At 33.4% G+C, this 19,657-nt stretch overlaps 1 protein-coding gene and 1 long non-coding RNA gene across 5 annotated transcripts in view; one reads left to right on the top strand and one right to left on the bottom strand.

Annotated features, from left to right (window-relative positions):
* The window catches only part of LOC115219228, a 532,468-nt gene that overhangs the window by 245,135 nt on the left and 267,676 nt on the right, over positions 1–19,657 (top strand). The window contains exon 3 of one of the 4 annotated variants that reach the window (XM_036507870.1): positions 14,466–14,541. The exons of the other annotated variants lie outside the window; for them this stretch is intronic. The gene's annotated coding sequence lies outside the window, so the exon portion shown is untranslated. The remainder of the gene's footprint in view (positions 1–14,465; positions 14,542–19,657) is intronic. 4 annotated transcript variants of the gene reach the window in all.
* Positions 1–19,657, bottom strand: part of LOC118765644 — a 28,887-nt gene that overhangs the window by 1,159 nt on the left and 8,071 nt on the right. The window contains exon 2 of the long non-coding RNA XR_005001513.1: positions 15,978–15,982. This is a non-coding gene — a long non-coding RNA (uncharacterized LOC118765644). The remainder of the gene's footprint in view (positions 1–15,977; positions 15,983–19,657) is intronic.

Raw genomic sequence — 19,657 nt, 5'->3', positions numbered from 1 at the left:
TGTCATGATCCATGCGATGATCACATTCTACACCCTACATTTCAAACACTGTTGTAAACAGCAGACGTGAGCTGGAACGTTAAATGTGAGCAAGCATACAAAGCGAATTTCAAGATCAATCTTTGCCAGACGACATCACTCTGCGTGCACAACTTATTGATATATATATATGCTTCTCATACCTCTCACAGATATTCCTTCCTTGCATTCTTATCTCTTCCGTCTATCCCTTCCCTTATCCCTGTTATACTGACAGCTCTCCTCACCCATCTCCCTCACAGTATCGTGACCACCACCTAGCACTTCTATTTTCATTTTTTCTTTCGTTTTCTTTCTCTCTTCTTTCCTCCCCTATTCTTTTGTCTAATATCATTATTCTCCTAACATACATATGTATTCTCTTCCATCTATCTATCCAATAACCTCTACTAGTACATTCTCATAATTTCATTCACACCAGAAGACCCCTTTGGATTTAGGGAATTTATGTCTCCGTGCTATCTGCTCGTAATAACAAAATATGAACTCCTATCGGAATCTACATAACATGGAAGAGAAGCATTTATATCCATTCTACACAACAATTTCCTTGGCAAATTGAATTGCAACTGAACCATGCTACATATATTTTTACTTTTAGTTTGATACTCTTGTTTCCCTTATACTTCCTACACATTTCATTTTCCAAAATATCTCCTCATACTAAACTCAACTATTTCCCTCTAGTTAACTCTTTCATATAGTCCCTGATGAAGGATTATTCTTAATATATATATATATATATATATATATATATATATATATGTGTGTGTGTGTGGTGTGTGTGTGTGTGTGGTGTGTGTGTGTGTGTGTGTGTGTATGTATATATATATATATATATATATATATATATATATATATATATATATATATATATATATACATATAAGAGAGATGACCACTAAGTGGATATCTATTATGCTAGAAGTAGACCGTCTATGGTCTTGCCACTAAGAAAATTTTGTTATCAAGGAAATTCAGCAAACACCAGAACGTAAGCGAGCATGACAAATTAAAATATACAAAATATAAAGATTTATCACAAAACCGATTTCATTGCTACAACTTATGTAATGTCCACAAATCATCAGTGTGATCCTCAAAGCAAAATATAATTATATTTTGTATCTTTTAATTTGTTTTGCTCGCTTACGTTCTGGCGTTTGGTGAATTTTCTTGAGAACAATCTTTTCTTAGTGGCAAGACCATGGGCGGTCTACTTCTGGCATAATGGATATCCACTTAGTGGTCATCCCTCTTATATGCATATAATATAATTTTTCTGAATCTTCAGATTTTTCAATATGCTAGGCCATAGGATATATATATATATATATATATATATATACTACGTAAGTCGAAAATTTGTGTGTGTTTGTTTGTGGCGTTGCTAGCTAAATCCTCTTACACCGTTTTATTGATTTTGATGAAGCCTGGCATGTGAGTAAAACTCATATCTGGAAACCTTGTGACATACGTACATCGTTGAAAATATCGATAATATGGCCCCTCAAATGGATCCTTCTATCTACTACATATGACTAATATTTTATTTAAACACCCCAAGGGGAATAACCCGTACCACCTGCAGTTTTTATTGAAGCGATCAATAGTTGATTCTCACGATCAACTGACCTAATTCTTTTTTTCACTACTCTCAGTTTTGAACTGCGAAACATTATTATTGCACTTCCTTAATTTGAATATTAGACATTAAACACTTCATTCATACATTTCTATACATACATACTTATTTGAAGAGTATTCTACTTGTTTTGAGTTTCACATTTTCCATGACAGTAGATAAATTTATTATTCCCCAACGTATTTGTAATGGATTCATGAAAGCATAGCATTGATTCGATCCTCGATTTCCGAATTTTATTTAAAACTTCAACCGCGCTTTTTACACGGTAAAACAATAATTTTTATATGAATGATAGCAGTTATATATTTCTCAAATGCCTTCGCTAAGCAGATTAATGCATTTGCTACTTGACACTTGTAACCTCTTCTAGGCCACGAGGGTCTGGATGGAGATAACAGACCTCCAACGAAATCATTTGTTCTCAAACCTACGTCTAACCTTCTGACTGCTTTTCGATAGTAATAAAAACAAGAACTCCGTAAGTTAAAGGCAGTCGCTGAGAGCGACCATCAGTGAGTATGAACGTTATTATTGCACTTTCTCCAAAAAATTCATTCATATATTTATATACATACAATCTCTGCTTCCTCCAGCTGACGGTTTTGGGAATTTTTGTCTTAACGGAAGATATACATTGTGTGGCAGTTATAACGAAATTATATTCTTATATCTGGGTAATAAGGCGTTTCAATAGAACATACTTACCTCCGGAATTATCGGTACACCAGCTAGTATATATATATATAATATATATATATATATATATATATATATATATATATATATATATATTCTAGTTTCAGCTCAGAGATGAGGCCATGCTGATATATATATATATATATATATATATATATGCATATATAGTTAAGACCAAAAACGCGACAGAAACAAAACACCGAAAAGTAGATGATAAAATAAGAAACGCGAAACTAGACACAGGCAATATACAAGGATCATTCGCGGCAGATTTCCTCATCAGTCAGAGACCGGAAAGATCTAGCGGCTTTGGAGCTATTTATCCCTGAGACCAGGCGAATTTAGAAAATGCCAGAACCTGAAGCTAAAATCATTAACCTTCTGGAAAAAGCAAACGAATATATACAAGAAGGAAAAATACGGAAACAAGGGGAAGAAACCTAGAATACAACAGATGATCACTTTTCGGTTATAGAAGACGAAAATAATTGTATATTTACAAATAAATAATTAACAGAAGGTGTCTTTCAACTATCAGATGCAATAAGACTAGCGCTAAAAAGAAATGAATTATACATATAGAAATGACAAACGCTTTTTGGCTACACTACAAAATGAAAATGTTTGTACAATAGCTAAATAAAGAAATAACGGAAAGATTCTTTCCAATATCAGACGAACGTAGTAGGCTGGCGCAAATGAGAAATGGAAAAGGTTAACAGACCAAGCGGGGCTACCGAATGAAGTGACCGGTCTGGATGATGGCTGGACGAAAAGGGACAACGATGCCCTAGCCTGACAGCGATAACCAGGTAGGAGAGGGAAAGAACTCTAGAGGGCAGAGTGATTAAAGTATAAGAGGCGGGGAGGAAAGAGGAACAAAGAATAAGACAAAGGGAAAATATATCAGAGAGACTAAAGAATGAGAGGGGAAAAGAGAGAGAGAAAGTGAGAAAAATGTACAAGCGAGACGATCGAAGAAAAAAAGCAGAAGGAGGAGGGAAATATAGGGACTAAGGAATAAGAGATAAGGTAAATGAAATCAGGGGACTGAGGAATGTGATGGAGGGAAAGTGAGACACAGTAAAAGAGAAAAGGAAGGAACAAAGGAGAAAAGCGGGGAAGGAAAGAGAAGTGAAGAATCGTTAATAATATTCAAGGAATATTCGTCCATACCAAGTAAACAACAGGTTGTTTACTTGGTATAAACTTGGTATAAATGACGACAAAAAAGCAACATACGGAAATATAGACGATAACATAACAAACGTAAAAAAAAGATACACTGACGATTCGTAGCAGATTTTCTCATCAGGCAGAATCCGGAAAGTCCTAGCGGTTTCATAATTATTTATACCTGAGACTGCTCGAGTTCGGCAAGTACCAGTGCGTTAAACTAAAAGCATTAAACCTCTGGGAAAAGCAAACGAATGTATACAACAAAAGAAAATAAGAACAAGAAAGCTGGAATGAAGCGCATACAACAAATGACTGCCTTTCGGACATACAAGACGAGAATACTTGTACATTTGAGACTAAATAAATAAAAGAAAGCGGGTTTCGACTTTTCGACTATTGTGGCGGGTCTGGATGACGGTTGATCTAAAAACCACGACAATTCCCTGGTCGAACAGTTATCATGAGGTAGGGGAGGGAAAGGGCAGTAGAGGGATTAAAGAATACGAGAGAGAGGAAGAAAGAGGAGCAAAGAATGTGAGAGAGGATAAAGAGAGACAGGTAGAGAAACAGAGAGAAGAAATGGCACCTTGGGTTAGTATCCCCTAGTATAGCAGTGGATCTGAAAGCTCCAAGGTGGCATTGAAGAAAAGTGGGGCGATAAAGGAGTAGCAATTCATGTAAAGAGTGGGTTGAGAATGGGGTACTGATTCATGTAAAAACTACAATGTAATGGGTTCATTAGGTTAAGTATTATATGTTAAATACGGTTGCTTTCAATTTGCTTCTGAAAGAGGTCTATGTTTGTGAGGGCTAGTTGGGATGGAGTCACTAAGAATGGTGCCTCTGTGTCAAGGAGGCGGCAGCCCTAAAACTTTTGGGAACCAGTGTAGTATAGCCTCGGGCCTACCAAAGTATTGTGAGTGGATTTCTTATAAGGAAGCAAAAAGAAACTCGTCGTATTTATGTGTGTGTGTGTGTCTGTGTCAGTGATTGTGTGTGTGTCTTTGTGTGCGAGTGTGTATGAGTTTGCGTGCATCTTTATTACAGCAATTGTCAGCAGAAATATTTATATTGGAGATGTGAATGTGGAATAGAATTTGAAATTACAATATACACGAATGAAACGTTTTCAGTGATACAAAATATATATGTTCGGACCAACTCGTGCTGTGTCTCTCGTATATTGGCGTAAATTAATTAGAATATAGATAGCATATTACTGCTTTACTTTTTTTTCCCAATTTTATGCACATGAATATAGTGAATAAGTAAGTAATAAAAGCACAAAATAACTATAAGGCACAAATATGTATTTCATAAGAAACCGAATAACAAAACTGCAAAATAATGATAAATGTATTGGAAGATATGTTTAATATCTAATGCATATTTGTATGTGTGTTTATGTGTGTGAGTGTGTGTGTGTGTTTGCGTGCGCATGTGCATGTATGTGTGTGTGTGTTTGTATGTGCATGTGTGTATGTGTGTGAATATATATTTGCGCTCACTTTTACTCATTTTTTTTTCATACTTCCTAATACTGTTTGCTTCATGCTGTTAAAATTTCCCTTAATTGACTGGTTGATATTATTAATATTTGAAAAAAAAAAGTCTGTATTTACATGTGTGTTAGCTTATCGCAATAAGTGTGTGTGTGAAATTCGTTGTGTTACTCTAAAAGGAAAAAAAATAATGTTTTTTCAATGTATCAAGTTATGTTTAGTTCATGTTGGTGTATCCATTTCTGTTTTTTTTTTTGTTTTTCCTTTTCCTGTTGAATGCCCGCCAGCTTCGCTGATGACGCAGCACGCAACGAAACAAATTTCAATATTCGACATTATCTGTCATTAAATTATAAAATATAGAAACATTATCTTTATGTTGTAAATACCGTTCACATATATCTTTATGAATTTTTCTAATCACGTTTAACGATGTTTATATTACTTTGCCGCGTAGCAACATAGAAAATTACACGAGTGTGTTCGTAGGTGTGATTTTGTGTTTGTCGATGTTCTACTATTTTCATGATTTTGTGTGAATGTGTTTGTATGTGTTCCTTCGTATACGCGCGGGTGTGAAGAAAATGATAAATTGATTTTTAAACTTCGCCTATAAAAGCCGTACCTTAATAACTTATTTAGATTAATTATTAAACATATCAACGGTTAACTTCTTCGCATTTTTTTCTTCCACCGTATCTTTATATTTTATATGAGTATGTTCTATTTCTTTGTGTACATTCTTGAATGTTTGTGTTATTCCATAAAATATATTCTAAGTCCCATTAAAGTCACAGTAGAACAATCTCAAACAGTAATCATGTTATATCGTGTTAGTAAATCTTTTGATTTTACATGACATAATTTCTTTCTCTTTTTTTTTCCTGTACCATGAGCATCTGATTCGTTCCCCAGTTCTGATCGGTATGGAGGATAAGTTACGATTCAATATAAAATGTATGTGCTTATTTGGAATTAGTTTTATGTTCAATCAACAGGTAAAATAAATCTACCTGGTCCCTTTACTAGAGAAATATTAATATTTCATCATCAGTATGTATTTAGGAAAGATTGAATAAATATTAATAGCAGTACGTGCTATATATTTTTAATCATATTTTGCCAAGCCATTAAAACTACACTAATCATTATTCCAATAATATTTGTTGCACATTAAGACTGCCTATCATGAATCAGCGTAATCAACATGCTTGTAATGAATTCAGATATCAATCTCATCTACCTCATGGTTATAAAATATACGTTCGCGATGCCCTGCATTAAAGGAGTACAACAATAATATACACAGACATATGATGCGTAAGAAAACATATTCTCTCTCACAGTTAAACAATCATGCACGCAAGCGCGCGTGCGAGCACACACACACGCAGAATATGTGTTTTATATGAGCGTATTTCTCTGTATGCTTGTGCTTGTGTGCACGCGTGCCTGTATATATGCAAATGCGCATTGATAAATGTATATGATTATATACGTGTAAAAAAATAAAAGCGTATATATCAATATATGCACATGTATGTGTTCATATACATGGACGTATATTTGTGTGGCTATGTACATATGTATATATATAAATTGTTTTGTGTATATGCATGTATTTGTATATATATATTTACATATATATATATCCAAGCTTACATATCCATATATATATATATAATATATATATATATATATATATGTTCGTGTGTTTGTGTGTACCCAATTATATATATGCATAATAATAATAAATAAATGCGCCCTTTTAAAGCCTAACCAGGCTCATGGGCCCGGTTTCCCGATTTCAACGGCGTATGTGTTTCACACCTTGACGGGATGCTAGTCCAGCGCAGCGTTACTCATTTTTTGCCAGCAGAGTGGACCGGAGCAACGTGAAATGAAGTGTCTTGCTCAAGAACACGTGTTGCCCGGTCCAGGAATCGAAACCACAATCTTACTATCATAATGCTGACACCCTAACCACTAATCAATGCGTCTCCACACATATATATATATGCATGTATGTATATATATATATATAATATATATATATATATATATATATATATATGTATATGTGTGTGTGTGTGTGTGTAATTCCGTATGTCTAATCACATTTAACACATTCATGTTAACTCGAACATGGAAGAACATTTGCTGAGATAATACCCTCCTCAGGAATATCCGCCCATATGTGACAACATACGTCTTAAGTTGCATGTCTTTCTGCATTGCTGAGAGTCCTCAGGCATGGATACAGAATTTTTCCTTGGTAACCCTAAATGCAAATACAACGAAAAATATATTTGCAGATGAGGTAAACGCTCGGTCGAGCTGGAGTACAGTTGCACTAAGTAGCGTTGTATTAAATGTACGGCTTTACTATCTTATTCAGCATGTTCCTGTACACTCGGTTGTAGGATGACCTTTTACTTTCTTCATGGGCATAACACGCTGCAAATTCAAAAGTGTACATCGAATGTCAACTTTATAAGTTAAATCACATATGAGCTTATATGGTCAACCAGGAAATGTTTGTTATTTTGGCAACTGCAATCCATGAGTGAAACTTTTGTAAATGAAAGGATTGTATGAGTAGTCCTATCATCAAGTTGAAACACTACCCATCTCAATAACGAGTATTGTTTGACATCTTCTCAATCTGTGTATAAATTCGTCGTATTTGATGGCTTTGATATTTTTTCATTGCTCAAATTCAGTCCATTCATTCATCGCTTCGTGTTGTAAATTATTCAGTATTTCCATTTTATATTCTTAATAATATGTTGAAGATTCTCTGATAAGTGGTTAACTTGCAAACTTCATTACCTTATATCTAGTATTTGATCGCTTGTCAAAAATATAACTTCACACATCACAAATATCTGCGCAAACGATAAGCCAAAAAACAAAAATCATTTTCTATATTAAAATGAAAGGGATAGTGATATTTTCATACTCCATTAGCCAATACTAATGAATAATTCGACTGAAAGTCATTTCAAGGAAAACATTTTCAATTCCTGATCAATAAATTACCTTTCTCTGAGTAGTTATATCATAAAATAAAAATAGGAAATATATTTAACCACCTTCTGAAACATATAGATTGATAATTTATAATATAAGTATCATTGAAACAAAAGTCTAGCTCCCCTCTAACAATGACTATGGCTATATGCTAAGGTGTTGTACAACATCTTGCATGTTACGGTAAATTTGACAATAATCCTGTGAATCACTCAAATATGTGGACGTTGTTTATATAAGAAAACAATCCAAATGAAGCGATTAAATTCAAAATAAGCACAAAGGATATCCAGAGGTAATGAAGTACGATCGTTTCAAGCAACTCCATTTAATTGAAGAATGCAATCATTTACATCAATTTAAATTCAGAGCAATCTTCAGCTGCATAAAGACGTAGAATTTGATTAAATTAAAACAGATGGACACATTACTATAAATTTACCTAAAATCTCCAAGAAAGTAAGGAGATAGACAAAGAACATGCTTCCTTCACTTCAGCTAATAAGGCAATCCAGGCAGGGTATCAGTAAGTTTCTCAATAGTGCAACGCAGTTTATTTTGTTTTTTTTTGTTGTTTTTTTTTGTTTTTGTTTTTAATTTTCTATGATCTTTAAATTTATGGTGATATCCGCATGGCAACTGATTTACACTACTGTACAGGATTTCTGTTCCTCGGCCCCTGGTGTATTCACCTTTTGTTGAGAGTTTCAGTTGAACAATCCGCCAGTATTTTTTCATAGCATGTGTAGCTATGATGCTTCTTTATATATTTGGCCTCAGGATTACCCTACGAACGGTTTTCATTATATAGTTACAGTGCACTATATCATGTCTCATCGGTAGAAAACAACGTGATAACAATGTCGGACAACGTATATATGAAGGTATGATTTTAAATAAAATAGTATATAGACAGAAGCTTCAAAGCTTCGAAAAACATTGTTTTTCAGTATTTTCCTGATCTTTTTGTGAAATAAATGAGTGTTTTGCATAATTTGGTGGTCAATAGGAAAAATGACATTCGGTTAAAACAGACAGTTTTTGCCCTCCTTATCTTTCACATTCTTATAGTCCATCTTAAAGAAATCGGCTGTATTTCAACCCCATGAGCAATAGGCACCGCCGGACTTTTAAAGTTCATAATGTTACAACACCATTCCTACGATTTCATATAAATTTAAGTTTCTCTGTCCTTCTCTTGCCGTTAACCTAATTTCATCCTTCCTGCATATATTTAGTACAGGTATTGATCAATACTTTAACAAATTTAATAAAGAATAACAGGAAATTGACAAATATGATAAACAATAATTGTTAAGCGAAAAGTGGTATTTTGAAATAATCCCTACCGTTAAGTCTAAATTTGTAAATCGATCCTTTTGGGTTTCTAAAGAAAAGTAATATTCGAAATGTGGCGTGCATTCATTTTAGGAAGAAAAAGAAAAAAAATATGCATTGCTTCAGGGAATAATGCTTACAAAATAATTTCATATTTTAAAGAAGCGAATTTATGCGTAAATATGCGCATATAACACAGTAATCATCCTTTGTATTGGATATTCACAGAACTGATATTGAATCAATCTAGCAGTTTCTGTTTTCGAGTTATTTATCACTCTATAAAGTCTGAAACTCACAAAAACTTCATTCATTAATATTATATATACCAATCAATGACGAAGTAGCAAAAATATTATCATAGGCTTAAATCTATGTTTACCTATGTGCGCGTACATGCGGTTTAAACGCTTGCAATTATGAATATATCCATGTCTACGTAAGTATGATAAAATCTGTATACTCATACAGATAGTTTCTCTCCCTCACACGTTTATCTGCCAATGATTGTATTTGCCTCACGTATTGATTCATATATCAAATATTAATGAATGAATTTCTTCTGAGTTTCGTACGCTATTGAATAAGTGATAAACAAGTGCACTCACAGAGCGCAAACCTCGTCCAAGACAACACCAACGTCTACTCAACGATGAGCAAGAAATGATTTTTAAAATGAGAATATCTGAAATAAACTCGACTACTCTCACAAACGAGAATATTAAAATGAACCCGACCGCTCTCAAAAATTAAGTAAAAAAATAACAAGGAAAATAATACAGAAGCTTTGTCCGGTATCGGATTGCTCCCAAAATCTAATCAGTTCGTGCCAGTCTCTCGGTCAAACATCCGAATCCATCTAGCGGTTCTTGAGATATCTTATCCACGGGAAACAAATAAACTAAAGTAAAAAAACAAAGAAACACGACTCAAACAGAACCTCCGCCTAACAGCCATATAGGCGAATATCTACCACAACCAGGGTGCTTATTTCGGTGTTATAAGCATGTATTCACTCCTAAGATCCCCAGCTACAATACAAGGGTCGGCTGAGAATTTCATACGCTGACCAATATACTTTTGTGGGACGTGACCGGATGAAGTTTCTTTTTCAACATAATAACATATGCGGCTCACAGATTACTTCCACCTGTTTTGCAGTGTTTGAATCCATTTGGTGAAAAGGCTTTCCTCTTGTTTGTCAAAAATCATTCAACCTCAGATATGACGTTTTCAGCACTGCAATATTAGTTCCATATAAGTGTGTTTTCCTGCTGGAAAACAGTTGATAGCCAGATGGGGCCAAAGCAGAGGAATAGGGAGGCTCATTACGCACAGCAGCCAATAAAATTAAGGACTTTTGTACTAGAGTAGGGTCTTCATGAAAGTAGACACCTTTCGTTAGTTATCTGGACGTTTGTTCTTGATAGTTGCCTCAACAAATTAGCATAATACAATCCATTTATGATGTAGCCGTTTTGAGGATAATTAATAGACTGAAACTATCACCTTCCCTGACCTGCTTTGGAGTAAGTAGGTGACCTGAGATGTTTTCACTGCATGTTTAGTCTCAATGTCTCTGGATCAGAGTGATGAACACAACACTCGTCACTGGCTGGGCAATATTCAAGGACACCTGCTGGGTCGTATTCAGACAATGTCAGATTTTTTTCTGAAATGATCAGCCTGGTGCACTTTTGAAATATGTCAGAAGACGTGGAATCCACCGTGCAAGGCACCTTCGTTACTCCGAGATCATTGTGCAAAATATTCTCCACTCACACATGGGTTAATCTAATAACTTTGGCTATCTGGTTTATAGCCAATTGTCTGTAATTTATCTCCATGTGAAAACGATCAATGTTTTCGTTGGTGATGGCACTTAGGTCGTCTTCAACTCTCTCCCTCTCCTTTTAAACTTAGATGTCCTCTTTTGAACTTTTTCTCAAGCAGGAGTCTCATCCATTTATGTAGCAACCATGTCAGCATGAATATATTTGGTGGCTAAACCCTTTTGCTGCAGGTACGTGATAACAACTGGGTGCCAAATTTTGTCCATTTTCAAGAGGAGTCGTTAGAAAAGTCTCTACCACTTACTTCAGAAATTTTCTTTGAACAGTGAGATGTCAGTTTACCTGAACAAAATAATAATTGTTAGTAATACGAATTGTTGAAATTAATGCATGCCAGATTTCGCAGCTCTAGCATCACACCTTCATAGTCAGCATACGAACTTTTCAGCCCCCTCTGCTATGTGATACTTTGACTGGTGTAATGAGAAGCAATATCTACGTGCTTCACTTCTTGAATGTTTTGCATATGCTTGCTGTTCATTTGATGGGTTTTAACTATTGTATTCTGTACAAGATTGTTCTTTATGATATTGTGAAGTCAAGTTTTACAAGAGTACTACTGAGGCTTTTAATCACGTATCAAATTCCTTCGATAATTAGAGCTGGGGAATGTAAAGCAGATACAGAATACTAATTGCATTTTTTTTTTCTATTCTCATTAATCTTTAAAATTATATTTACACCTGCTTGAGAATTGGCTTCAGCTTTTGTACACAATAACTTCTCTTAGCCCAAAGCCATTATCCTGGAATGTTGTCAGAAACATCCTATCACATTTTTTTATCTCATATTATACTGTCCACCAGTATAACATTTTGTATTTTTATATTCACAATTACTTTTTCTTAGAAATTTGATATAAAAGCTTCTAGTCTCGACATCAGTTTTCGGTCGTGAAATACCTTCTGAGAACCTCTTCTAAAGTTCATGCTCCTCTCAGCCTTATCTATGCTTCATCGACTCGTGGTCTTCGCCATCAAACTTGGGATGCGTGTCTTTAAATGTATATGATCCAACATTCAAATATTGTGATGATTGTTGACAAGGAATCATTCTACATCTTTGCTCTTGTGGAAATATTCGGTTCTTGTTGACAGTTTTCAAGATTCAACATCAAGCGCTCAGATTTCATCTCACTTCTGACTGTGTTGCCTAAATATAGGTATAAAAGATGATAGTGAATGCTCATTCTGGATTATTCGATTAGTGCATGCAGAAAGTTCTGGCTCATATTTCCATTATTCTGGTCATATATTCACTTGCTACTTACAAAATCCATTAATGAAAATATTTTCATATATCCCTAATCACATGTAACTTCCCTAATACCAAATCCAAGAAATAGTTACGTCATTGCCGGAAATGTTGCAGGCTCCCTTGATTTACAGCCGTGTTCGAACATCTAAGTCGGCCATCTTGCGTCATCATATCCTTTGAAAATATCGTGCCTCGGTCAAATTATTCATACATACCATTCATGTACTTGGCATAATTTCATCATCCAGAATATGCTAGTTTGTAAACGATTTCTTCTGATAAAGCAATATTTTATCTTCCAGGTTTCTATCATAAACCAGAGGCATTTACAGAATTCACGTTTTCATTTGGAATTGGTTATCGTTTTTTTTTTAATTTTCAGCATTCAAACAGGTCAATATCAGAATGATTGGTCTTTTATGTGTGCATTTCAGGATCCTTTATGTGTGCAAATAACTGTCACCATAAACGTGTGTGTTTAAGTGCGGGTGTGTGCGCGTTGGTGTGTGGATTGAAGTCCGATAAATTAGTTAGTGTACATATCAATTTAGTACATATGTGCTGTTGGTGCCTGACTATGTATATATTTCATATGTCCATTTGAGTGTGTTTACGTGGTCAACTAATATCTCTGAAATGCCTGAATTGATATACAAATACTCATACAAATAATCATAAATACAAACCACTGCCTAGATATTTTCGTATGGTAAAGTGATTGAGTTAGGGTAGAGAGAGCTCCTGATTATTTTATAATAGTCTACGTATTCCTGGAAATTACAATAGATAAAACTAATGCTACATAACTTTAATACAAAAATATTGGAATCTCTGTACATAAAATGGCGTTGAGATGGCATAATCGTTAGCACTCAGGGCGAAATACTTAGCAGCATTTCGTCAATCTTTAGGTTCTGAGTTCAAATTTTGCCGAGGTCGACTTGGCTTTTCATCCTTTCGGGATCGATTAAATAAGGGTCAATTGAGGACTGGGTTTATCTAATCAGCATACCCCTTCCATCGAAACTACTGACCTATTCCACAATTTGAAAGCAATATATTATGATCAAATGGACATAATTTTCTGCCATGTATTTGTTTGTATATTTATATTTAACCATATATAACAACGTTCTGCAAAATAGGGTATATTAACATTTTAAATAAATGGATTTCATTCTATTTTTCGGGTATATTATATATACAGTTTATGTCGAATTTTAAAAAAATTGTTGTAATATAATTAGTGCTTCAAGTAGTAAAATGCCGGAAAGATATTTTTTTTATAAAAATAAATAGGAGTTAAATTATAAAGCGCAGTTTACTATCAGCGTGAACTTCGATTGTTAATCCATTTATTCACGCCTAGTCTCACTATGGACATCATCAGAATATAATTAGATGTCCATCACCTTTATCGACAGCCTATTGCTCGTATATGTTCCGTTGTTCCATTACTATTTGTCACTAACGAGATAGAATTGCATTAACGTTGCAAATATTACGTTAGATTATGACCATCTGTAACAGAATATTTCATATTATTCGCTTTTCATATTATTCGCATAGTCAGTAATGATTAGATAAGACCTGCATTTATATATTCAAGTGTGTATTAACCTACTATATTGCAAATTCGAAGAATCATGTGCTCTGTTGAATTATATATCATAACATTGAAGTATAATATTTCTTTAAAAGTATTGAAATAGAACGCCACTCTCTTATTAAACTAAAGCTCAATCATGAAGAATTCCTACGTGTTAAATGTATTGACAGCAGTTTCACACTAACGTTATCCCGAACACTAAAATCCAACGATATAATTTAGGATTGTTTTGAAAGTAGTGATTATAATTTGACAATTTGCTGTTTTAGAGGAAGACGTATAATTTCCTGACGAATGATTTTGTTTTCTAGTGAGATACTATATTCCACTGAAATGACCAAGGTATTTGGAGTAGGTATTTTGTCTACGTTAGAGATTTATGTGAAGGTACATCGGAATAACTATTGCAACTACCCGGTAACGATAATTACAGCAATATTTTTGCTGATATTTTATAATTCTAGTATCCACAGCCGATTCTCGGGGTTTCTTTTCTCCAGCAACAAACCGTTGCTGATAAATGGAAACTCTTGTATTGCTAAAATTATTTTATTTCCTTATATTTCCGTGGTAAATTGCCGCCATCCTCAAGAATCAGCAGTAATTACAGCGGTATTTCTTACGATTTACTGTGCAATTTCAACAAATCCATTCACGTTATCACAGTAAATATTACTATTTTTAATTAGTACTTTGAAACGGAAAAAGAACTTTACAAAGCATAATAGAAATATTAAGCCCTTACCATGGAATTTAGAGATGGAGTGGATAAATAACATGCTTAATATAAATTATATCTTAATATAAGTTATCTTTTATGTGCATTGATAATTATATAGAAGCCGGGAATGTTATATTTAATAGTTAAACCGAAACAGGTATGACAAGCCTACAATGGATGTCTACAGTTTGGTACAATCTACTATTGATTGTAGCGAAAGAGCATGTTAATGTTAACCTGCACCCCCACAGAAAAGATATAAATGAACGCTTTCCATTATAGACTATTTGATAAGGACTGATTTTGCACTACACAAGAAATATAACGTCACGTAAGTAGGAATTACATTCGAGAGATGTAATTATGAAAATATGACATTATTTTCATATATATTATCCCCTTGAAATATATCATTTATTCTTTGAGTGTAATGCAGATTAATTCAAAATTGTGATTGGACAGCTTAAGGAGTAGCTGGCAATATCTAATTATGTTTATGTTTAGATAAATAGGGCATCCATTAGCATTGTAGATTCCTTCATTTACGTGATTCTGTATTGTGAGGCTGAATCAAGTATATTACACCATTAATGTATGTAGAACAGGTATATTTATTTCCTTTGTTTTATAATTCTGAAGTAGATTCTCAATAAGGAAATAAACCAATGTTCTCTGTTATATAATCATAACCCTTTTCTGTTTTATAGCAATAAATTAATTATATTGACGTGTTCAACCAGCCCGTTTCACAATAAATTTGAAAGCTGATGTGCACGTAGTTAGATGTGATTGAAGTTAGAATTTTCAGTGGGAAATGCTGTATGTATCAATTCTGAAATCGGGTAATGTAATGCTTTAAGGAAATTACATAAAAAGTTCAATGTTGCTCTATAGAATTTTAAAGAAATAGTATTTAGTTAGTACTCACATTTTTTTCGAAAATGGATTTTAAAAATATATTCAGTATATACATGAATTTTGATAGGGTACTCCACAAAACAAACTAATAATATTGCTTATGAAATATTTAATGAATATATTTTTAGGTGAATGAATAGAAAATACTCCAAAATAAAATATTTAAGAGTAATCCTTATATTACTGTACCTCTTTAGGTTCATAGACAATTCTATCAACTATCAAAAATAAGCCATTAGGTATCAATAGATCTCATTGATAATAAAAGTTCTAACAATCTTCTTTAGCACTACACCGTACCCTCTCTCTAAATAAATGAGCTTGTGTGTTTGTGTATGTATGGTATGTATTTGTGTGTTCGTGCATGTGAATGTATGTATGTACGTAGGTATACATACAAAGAAATAGACAAACAGAGAAGAGAAAGGAATTATACACAGATATATATATATATATATATATATATATATATATATATATATATATATATATGTATATATATTAACAGATTTTGCACTATAACAAGTCAGTATGTTCATGCACAAATGCGATGAAACATATATTTTCATTCTTACACTAGATATAAGCATTAGATTGTTCTAATGCACACTGGAAATCGTGCATACAAATAATCATATTACAGAGTTGTGTTTCAATAAGGCTCTCGCAACATTTGATAATAGTACTAATATATCCATGAAACGTATCACTATTGATCCATACAGACTAACACTTGACCTTGGAAATGAGCGATTGATTATCATTTTACTTCAAGCAGTTACAATTCCACAGTTGGCACATATATCATTAAGTATACGTTTAATTCAATAGATAAGCCAATGAAATTTCCGAGTTTTAGTTGTAGCAACGGCATATAAACACATTTTCGTATTATCATATTAATTAGCGAAAGGATATCGTTCAATTTGTTATTGTACTAAACTGATTAAAACTGTTGCGTAGCTAATTCGTGTGGTCGCATTCGTTCAATAGCAATCCTTCCATAAATATGGTGAGTAATTTAGAACAGGTAATTCTTTGATGATCGACTCGAATATGGTGAAAACAACGTTTTCATTCTTGGCTCCGCTTGGATGATATAGGATGAGATTTTAACTTGAATTCTCACTGGAGCATATCAGAAAACACGAATGAAAAGCGCAAAAATAACGCTAATCGACCACTCTGCATTACTACGTTCGTTTATCAGCCCAGGAACGATGAAATGCTCTCCAGTCCTCGATATCATATAAAATCACATAGATTCTTAAGAGATCGCATATCATTCTGCCCATTTCCCGAAACCTCACTCCAATTTGCCGGTTAAACTGTATGTCTTCTTGTGTGGGGGTGCGTGTTACTATGTGTAACTGTGTTTTGTGTGTGCTTGTGTTTCTGTGTTTGTATGGGGGTCCGTGCGTGGGAGTGTGTGTACGTGTGTGTGTGACTTATGGTTTGCGTCAACACTTGCATTTATAGCGCGTAATATCCAGCAATGTGTGATATTATTCCGCAACTTAGTGATAAAGTATAACGATAATGATTAAGACCGTAACTATATAGTGTGCTGCACTATACTGCGGCCATGATTGATGAGCCAAGTTTAATGAAATAATAATGGATAACACATTCGCCAGACAACCAAACTCACACCATCGTCTTCTTTTGATGATTTTTTTCATTTTGGACTGTGCTTTCGTGACTCGTCTTTGTCCAACCACTGTGCTGAACGGTTGCGGTTGTTGTATAGAACCCATTTGTCATCACATGTTATAATTCGATGCAAACAATGATTCATTTTTGTGACGAAAAAGTAGTATAATGCAGACTTCCAAACGTTGTTGTTTCTGATTTTCAATGATGTCATTTGGAACCCATTTATCCAACTCTTTTCATTTTACCGATTTGAACTAGGTGAGTCAATATTGTTTGCTTGCAACCACCAAATGACATCGATAATTCATGTACACATTGAGATAGATCTGACTCGACGGTGGCTTTCAGTTCGTCACTATCCACCTTTGATTCTGGTCGATTGCGTTGCTCATTTGTGAGGGGCAAGTTATCAGGACAAAATTCTGATACTGTCTGTTGTGTAATAACATTAGAATTAACTACTCCATTAATATTCCGCGCTGTCTGTGATGCTGTATTTGCAAGAAAGAACTCATATTTCAAAACTGTAAGAATTTCCGTCATATCCATCTCTAAACAAAAATAGCAAAGAATGATTTATAAATACCTTATAAAGTGCAAATTGGGTTAGAATAAAGAAATAGATGAGTCAGCAGTCTAACAAAAAATAAAGACTGTCAAAGTATAATGGCGCCAAATAAGGAGCTGTCAAAGTTTACCATATACCTTACTATAAAATTCATACTATATATATATATATATATATATATATATATATACACGCACACATGCACTCTCTTTCACATACACACATACTCATATATATATATATATATATATATATATATATATATATATATATATATATATACATATATATAAAGATAAAGAATCAGACAGAGACAGAGAGAAATTTCTCAGAAGGTCGCAGTCTTCTCTGTCTGCATAAACATTAGCTATACATTACAAAAAGAAAATTGTTAGTAATACTTATTTTGATGTAAAACTTATTAGAAATTTTTCCACTTCACATAATTCTAATCATATTTCTTTAATTTTCTGAACACACTTTTATATAAATGAAATACCACTCTAAATTAAAAGGAAAACAGTTTCCTCTATAATTGTAAATATGACGTGAATATAAGTAGGATGTGTTGGCGAAAATTTATATCACTTGTATCATATTATCATCTTCCTGAAAACGATGAGACCTCATCATCTTTCAGAGAATCAAAGATTCTCAGAAAAAAAAATTAAATTAATCTTCGAAGATAATTTACTTTGTCTTAGTTTGATGTTTCCTATTGGAAAATATATCTTAAGTTTAATCTAATTCTAGTATTATTCCGCTTTAATTCATACAATGTTAAGCCCTTTCGTTTACGCTTATTCTATTCTTCTGAGGATTCATAACAAAATTTGCAGCGCATGAATGCACTTTAATATTTCTCCTTCGATGAGTTTACGAAATAATACGACTGTTAGCATAATTAATGCCTTAACAATCATACAGCAAGGATAATACACGTGAACACAGCTAGAAATTAATATAGCGGTATATTCAGGCCAATATGAAGGTAGCCAGTATATCGATATATGAAAAAAGAGAAGAAATAATATTTACTTATAATCTGATACATTATCTAGCTCTGTAGATTGTCATATAATACTTAGGTTTGCATATCAAAGAGATATGTACAATACAAGGAGAACGCAAGTGTTAATGGAACTATATTTCAACATTAATTTTCGCGTATATCTATATCAGTATACGTTCATTCATAATATATATTTCCTGATACGTTTGTCCGAATTCATCAATAGTTATTGTATCGAAGTTAATAATATTAAATTTTCTCAAAAAGGTCTCGTTTTGTTATATAAAGGAACATACTGAAATAATAATGTTATATCTAATATTTCACACGCGATAGATGTTATCATATAGTTACACCATTGATATTAAATCCAGTTATTATTGGTAAGTTTCTGATAGAATGGGTTACAATACACTATTGGTCGGAATACATCTGCCAATATTTTAATGCATTGATATTACGTGAAATGAAATGTTTAACTTGATTGATTATTCATTAATTACACAATGTTCTCTCTGCTTTCATGATTGAACTGACACCTAATATCATATCGAAATTCAGATATGTAAATTTAGCAAACAATATTTAAAAGCGTTAACTAAAGTCATAGTCTAAAACCTGTTACGCT

Source organism: Octopus sinensis, linkage group LG1 (genome assembly GCF_006345805.1).
Source record: "Octopus sinensis linkage group LG1, ASM634580v1, whole genome shotgun sequence".
Lineage (NCBI taxonomy): Eukaryota > Metazoa > Mollusca > Cephalopoda > Octopoda > Octopodidae > Octopus > Octopus sinensis.
This window is presented reverse-complemented; position numbering and strand designations above follow the sequence as displayed.